The sequence below is a fragment of the Sinocyclocheilus grahami genome, unplaced genomic scaffold (assembly GCF_001515645.1).
Source record: "Sinocyclocheilus grahami isolate Dianchi unplaced genomic scaffold, SAMN03320097.WGS_v1.1 scaffold1830.1, whole genome shotgun sequence".
Classification (NCBI taxonomy): Eukaryota; Metazoa; Chordata; class Actinopteri; order Cypriniformes; family Cyprinidae; genus Sinocyclocheilus; species Sinocyclocheilus grahami.
The window spans coordinates 120,032-127,803 of NW_015507009.1; the positions used below are offsets into that span (position 1 = coordinate 120,032).

Sequence of the window (7,772 nt, forward strand, 5' to 3'; positions counted from 1 at the left end):
TAGGTACTTAATTTCATTAAGTACTTACTTAACGAGCGCTAAAAGAGTAGGTACTCTACAGCCAAATCTCGTTAAGTATGAATGTGATCCAGGCATCATCCGCCATGTTGACGTTATTATGTGATCTACGACGTTACAAGCGCAACAACATAAAAGATACGAGCGACAGGTTTAATTCATCTCTCTGTAAATATTTTGATGTTTATTAAAATTTCCTGTTGAAGAAACAGCTGCCCTTTTATTGTGATTGTAGTGTAACCAATACATTTTGGGTTGATTTATATTTTTAACCCTACTAATATGACCCAGAGTTTAATCCTTAAATATATTATTTTTTATTACTAAAACCCAAAATCGTTATCTCTTGAATATGTTGTTACTTTATTTTATGTGCAAAATGTTTCATCCATAAGCAATACCGGCTTAAATCTCCTGTTTTCCTCTTTTTCTTGTTGAATTTCTCTCGTTTCATCCCTCCGGCTTATAAACAACAACAACAAATGCAATATATTTGATGCATTGATTATATGAATATTATGATTATTCAAAGATATTTCACCTTGTCATTGTGCCTTATTTCTGTGCATATAATGTATGCAAACCCATTATATTTGTTTTTTTTTGCTTTTTGTCATTATGATTGTTCATTGTTAAAGATACTAGCATCTTTCCCTGAGCTTGTATGTAATTATAAGTTCTGCAGTATTAATAAAACAATAACATAAGATCGACAGGTGCACTAACACCTCATAGCATCAGTAACTCCACAAATCTACCTAGTACAGTTTTCCTCAGCGTTTGCAATATTTGTAATATCTGCACAAAGCAGACGTCGATCAGCTGCTAGAAGATCTCGCCTTTGGAGAAGACTAATCATTTTACACTCGAAAAATGTATTACTACTTAAAAATTAAGATGACCGCGGAATGCATTGCTAGCCCACCCCAACACTTTATTATGAACAATAATAATGATAAATGCTGACCAATAATTATCAAAATGTAATTTGTTTTGTCATATGCTATAGCTATGCATGACTACACACTAGACAAACGCAGCCAAGCTGAATACATCTCAATTTTCAGTCAAGTAATGAATTAATGCACATGAAACAATTATATTTTATTTACTGAAAACAGGAAACATGAATAAATGAGTAAAAGAATAAGAATAAAAGAAAGGATACATTCTTTATGATGTATCCTCTCGCGTGGCCTCCTGGGATAGAAAAGTATCCATCGACGAGCACTCAAGAAGCTGGGCAGAAGCAGTAGGACATCTGGGAACTTCTCGACTACTCTTTTATGAATACTGAGGTTTCGGACATACTTATTCGCTTGGCTACTGCTTTTCGCCTACTATATAGTAGAGAAGTAGGCGGTTTTGGAAGCAGCCACAGACAAAGCCATGTGCTCAGACACAAGACAAAGAAGGACACGTTAATCAAAGACAGAACAGACATGACTGTCAGGGCAGGACCCTGACACAAAACACATAAGACAATGAACTCAGAAGGGTATCGTGCCTCACGACCAAACATAATATAAAATAGAAATAACTTTGTTGTCATCTGTTTTTTTTTCTGCCCTTAGACCAAACATAACAGCGTCAAGGTGTTTGTCCCACTGCTTTGGTTTTTTTGGAGACCAATTTGCTAAGAGCCCTTAAACATTTAATTTACATTAAAATACATAAGATATTTATAAATATCTGTGAATTCCACATTTGGTTTATAACAATTCTTACAACTGCTATTATAGCTTAAAAATTAGGCTGGTGTAACAGAAAGAATAATAATAATTTAAGGACCTTTGTACTAAAATTGATGTATACATTTTGTCCCAGTCATCCTTTCGACTGGACTGCGGAGCACTGTTTTGTTATGTTGCAAAGGGTTTTAAAAACAACAGTATTGATTAATCACATAGTTTTAGTCACCGTCAATGTCATAAATAGCAGCTTTTTTCTGAAAATTTAACTTTCCGGACTTTTTCGTTGTCATCTGTTTTTTTTTCCGCCCTTAGACCAAACATAACAGCGTCAAGGTGTTTGTCCCACTGCTTTGGTTTTTTGGAGACCAATTTGCTAAGAGCCCTTAAACATTTAATTTACATTAAAATACATAAGATATTTATAAATATCTGTGAATTCCACATTTGGTTTATAACAATTCTTACAACTGCTATTATAGCTTAAAAATTAGGCTGGTGTAACAGAAAGAATAATAATAATTTAAGGACCTTTGTACTAAAATTGATGTATACATTTTGTCCCAGTCATCCTTTCGACTGGACTGCGGAGCACTGTTTTGTTATGTTGCAAAGGGTTTTAAAAACAACAGTATTGATTAATCACATAGTTTTAGTCACCGTCAATGTCATAAATAGCAGCTTTTTTCTGAAAATTTAACTTTCCGGACTTTTTGGAATTGGAAAAAAGAAAATTGGTAATCCCAGAGGATACCCACCACCTGTTGTGTAGTTCACAATAGCACTGTACGTTACAGGATCCATAACCTACAGACCAAAAAGCACAAATGAACAAGTAAGGATTGGTTGTCTAGGGGTTTGCTGGCACAGATGTAAGTGATTGTAATTTATAATCACATTCACAAAAGTGTAACATCTAAATGTTTTCCCTCTTCATGTACACTGATCCTATAAGGGCCTTTAAATGTTAACATATATTAATATTCATTATTATTCATTCATTAATTAGTTATTTATTGACTTATGAATCTACAGTCAAACTAAAATCAAGGTAGACTCAGATTTTTACAATATTTTACAATGAGAGTAGTAAATAATGATATCAATTCTATTTGAGGTAAGATTTGCAAGGCTATAATAAGCTACCCTAGCTGACAAACATAATTTACAAAACAAATATGGGGTTGATTGACATTTTTGAGAGCACAATACTGTGTAGCATACACAACACATACACAAATCTCTCATAAAGTGATTGATTACGGGCCTGACAATAATTGTTGTGCTGTTGTTTTGGTTTATTTTGAACAAAAACACGTATCGAGCTTTCATGACTTCCAGCTAGTTAGTTGGCTTACAATTTTTGTTCCACAACAGAAACCCTTCTACGTTTCTCTTTAAGCCTTCTTCGGCGCTCCAAGTCGGGCCACAGTAGTGACTCTAAAGCAGCTGTTCTCCTTTCTGAATGTGCCTCAAGAACTTCATATAATGTTGATCTTATTCTCCTTCTGTGTGCTTCTGTGGAGGGACCAGGTTGCTCTTCTGGGAGAGGCTGTTCTTGGGAGCTTGATGCTGGTGCTGCTGAGGGCTGCGGAGCTGTAGTCTGGGGATTTCCCAAATAAGTCTTCCATTTGCTGTGAGAAAACATGTGAAACAATATAAATATAAATGCATTTAAAATATTTTAAATGTAAGCCCAGTGATTCTGCAGTGATTGCAATACATAAAGCATGCCAACCTTGTAATACTCCCAAGTTACTTGTCCCTCTCCTGTTGCTCGACACCGGTCTTTTTTCTCAATTTTTCATTACTGATGCTGTAATCTTTTTCTTTAAAAGCTTGCTCAAGCTTTTTGTAGAATGCTATTTTATTGGTGTAATACAGATGCAGGTATTTTTGTGTGAGGTCAAGCAGCAGCAGTGTGATCCTGTGTGTGAATTCCATGAAAACAACAGTTAATAATTGTGAGAGATAAAGTTGTATAGATATTGGATAGTGCACTTTGAAATGGTGCATACCTTGTTGGGTTTCTTCACATTCTAACTGTTTGGATGGGGATTAAGGATTGTGTGTTTGCTGGACTTGTTGAGTGAGACTTATTTTCCTTGTTTCAACAGAAAACTCCACAAGTGATGCTGGACGAGGAGTAATATCTGCCAAGGAAAACACAATAAAAAAATCCCTATGATCATTTGATGAATGTGGCTAACAAATACCTTACTGTGCTTCTGTGCTGCAGATCTCACTTGTTGCATTAAATATGCTGCATATTTTTTATCTGTAAAAAATGTTAATAACAATAAAATCAAATACAATATTGCTCCTTGGTACTCTGTTAGTGTTACTAACACATTCTCCATCTTGTTGCAATTGTTAGCTTTGTGGATGACTTTTATAATTAAAGCCATAATGGCAAATGAGCACACAGATGCTGCACTAAATGTACATCGTTATCCCTAATTAAACAGTTCAGAATTGGAAATGGTGTAACTGATTTACCTAATGATGTTTAGCCTATTTAAGCGATGTTGGTCACCCAAAGGTGACAGTTCTGTCATGTACTTACCCTCAGGTTGTTCTGAACCTGCATCAATTCCTTTGTTCTGCAGAACACAAAGGACACAATTTAGAAGAATGTTTGTAACCAAGAAGTTTTCTGGCCCATTCACTTCCATAGTATTTTGCCATACTATGCAAGTCAAAGCTGGCCAAAAACTGTTTTGTAAAGCAAACATTCTTCAAAATGTCTTTCTTTGTGTCAAGCCAGACCCTGTCACTTCTCAGATGAGACCACACAAAGATGAGGCGTAATGGCAAAACAGTCCCATTAGATATATGTATGTGTGCATGTATGTTTTAATGGATTGACTTATTCCATGGAATAATGTATGAAAATTGCAATCTACAAAATTCACACAAACATACAATACAATACAATAAAGTGAAAATGACAACAAACAGGATGGTGCGGTGTTAAAAATAAATAAATGAAAACTTCATTAGTATATTCATTAACATTCATAGAAAAAGTAGCCTAAGCCTACAATGACAATAAGCAACAGTAAAACATGAATTAAGTTGAATCAAATTGATTGTGAAAGTCATTTCAACTTAAACTGACTTATGTCGAGTTCACACTGCACGATTTTAGCCCGATTTTTCACTCGCCGACAGGTTTTGGGAAATCGCCGACAAATGCCCGAAATCGGAGGCAAATGTTCGGTGCTCCTTCACGCGGGTGACAATCACGCAGTGTGAATTATCAAAGACGCGATCTGAGGGAATCGCAGACGCCCGTGAAATATTTGGCATGCTAAATATCTGGAGCTGTCGGCGATTCACAATCACGCTGTGTGCAATGATTTCTGACTGAAAAACACATCGGCGATGACCTACAGCCAATGAGAGACCAAGATACAGGGCAGCGGGAAGTTCGGGGAGGAGTTATATGAAACGTAGTTTGCGAACCAGTGTTGCGAAATAAGTTTTGAGTAGTAATTGGGCGGGTTTTGTAGCGAAAACCTGGCAAGCCTGCACCAGACAGAGCTGTCGGCGATTCTTCCTATTGTACAATCATGCAGTGTGTAACCTCCTCCTGTCTCGTTCCATCGTGCAGTGTGAACACAGCAGCAACTGAATGCTACCCCAGATAGTCGTTCAGTGTGAAACCAACAGTGATGCGACGTCTTTGAAAATCGTGCAGTGTGAACTCTGCATTAGGAAGTCGACTTTTTGATCATATTTATTACCTGTAACATGTCTGTGCCGTACACAAATCAAGAATTAGCGACCATTTCTACAACCATTGCAAAGATACAGCAGAGAAAGATCGAGAGCGTCTATTTACTTCAGCAGCAACCAATCTCGCATTCTCGCATCTGCAGCACTTATTTTGATCTTTTACATTAGATCTTTCCTATTCTTGGAACAAAATTAATGCTTAAGGTTGATTCAGTATTACTCTTAATGAAAAAACTAAATAAATCCCACACACAACATCAGCAATACTACAATGGCAAAGTAGCTTATATTTTAAACATAAAACTTTTATTAAAGGGGTAATATGATGCGATTTCAAGTTTTCCTTTCTCTTTGGAGTTTTACAAGCTGTTCATGAATTGATAAGATCCCTAAAATTGCAAAGACTAAAGTCTCAAATCCAAATAAATATTCTTTATAAAAGTTAAGAGTTAACCACACCTACCTAAAACGTCTCGTTCTAACACGCCCCCACATGTCTACATCACTATGTGGGAAGATTTGCATAACACCACCCAAATGTTCACGCAAAGAAAGAAGGCATAACTTTTATTCTCGCTGTAGTATTGTTGTTGCCGCCGCCATGTCGTGAAGACACTGTGTTTTTCGTTGTGAAAGCGAAACTACTTTGTTTGGTCTTCCAAAAGAGGACAGGACTAGAAATCAGTGGTTAAGTTGTATTTACAACACTGTTCCAGAACACTTCAACCCAAATATTCAGATGTGTGCAGCACATTTTATGCAGGACTGTTTCCTGATCCTGGGAGAGTAGACTACAATGCCGGCTGTTCTGACTCACAGACTGTAAGTACGTTTTTTATATTTAAAGGATTTGTCACTGATGATTCACACGTGAGTTTTGGGCACTGTAGAGTAGCACTTGTTTGTCATTTCTCCGATCACAAATGCAGACATGGTTTTATGTTTACGCGGCACGATGCAACGCAATGCGTAAAAAGACAGTATAAGTCATTGTAATCCGTAATTATGGCCAGACAGGGCATCACAGTATGGTGAGGGGCATAACATTTCCGTCACACGCTTGAGGTATTCGGCCAATCACAACACACTGGATAGCTGGCCAATCACAGCACACCTCGCTTTTCAGACCGATGAGCTTTGTAAAAATCGATGTGTTTCAGAAAGTCGGGGCATAGAGGAGAAACAATAATGTACAGCATGTGGAAAATAATGTGTTTTTTAACCTTAAACTGCATAAACACATTTCATTACACCAAATACACAAAATAATGTTCTTTTTAGCAACATCATATCACCCCTTTAACAGAACGAATAAGACATACCCGCGTTGTAACAAATAAATAAAAGGTTTTTGGATTTTCCCCTTATTTCAAACTAATGCGTAGTTGTGGTTCATTATTATTAATAATAATAATAATAATAATAATAATAAGGCTATACAATAAAACAGTACGATGACAAATTCACTTATATTAAACTTTGAACTTTTATTAGCAATATGAATAAGGAAAATATGTTTTACCCGCATTGTAACACAAATAAATAAAAGTTTTTTGGATTTCCCCTTTCTTTAAAACGATTGTAGTTGGTGGTTCACTATTATCCTATTAATTAAAACACATCAGCCATAAAATAGTACAATGGCAAATTCGCATAGGCCTATTTTAAACATCTAACTTTTATTAACAAAATGCGTTGTAACCCAAATAAATAAGTTTTTTTCCCTCTATTAAAACAAATTCTTAGCTTGTGGGTCATCGTTTTATTTAGTTATTTATTTATTTTTTATGAAAACAGCAACAATAAAGACAAACTCGCTTATATTAAACGAAGAAATAAAAGTTTTATTAAAGGGGTCATATGATGCTATTTTAAAGATCATTATTTTGTGTATTTGGTGTAACAGAATATGTTTAAAACACATTATTTTTCAAATACTGTAGATTATTGTAGGTCCTCTATGCCCCGCCTCTCTCAAACACTTCGTTTTCTACAAAGCCCCTCCTTCCGACAAGCGCAGTCTGCTCTGATTGGCCAGCTGACCCAGTGCATTGTGATTGGCCGAACACCGCAAGCACTCGTCAGAAATGTAACGCCCCTCACCATAATCACCAGCTTCATCTTTCAAAGTAATTTAAAGTTAATAATGTCATTAGTTTTACCCTCAGTTCAAGCCCGAAAGGGGAACAGAGTCGCGTGACAGACACAGTGATGATGCAGATAACTTCAAGTCAAACATCAAAAATCCTGTTATACTAAAAGTAAAAAAAATAAAATTATATAACAACTTTCACACATGCATCCTTTCACAGGCATGCGTTT

The 7,772-nt window shown here is 36.0% G+C and overlaps 1 long non-coding RNA gene across 1 annotated transcript; it reads right to left on the minus strand.

The window, feature by feature from the left end:
- Nucleotides 1–2,897: 2,897 nt before the first annotated feature.
- On the minus strand, nt 2,898–3,955 carry LOC107572901 (uncharacterized). Its single transcript, XR_001607425.1, has 4 exons — nt 3,931–3,955; nt 3,728–3,862; nt 3,448–3,636; nt 2,898–3,343 (listed from the first exon to the last, which is right to left on the minus strand). It is a non-coding gene; the product is annotated as an uncharacterized lncRNA (long non-coding RNA).
- Nucleotides 3,956–7,772: the final 3,817 nt, after the last annotated feature.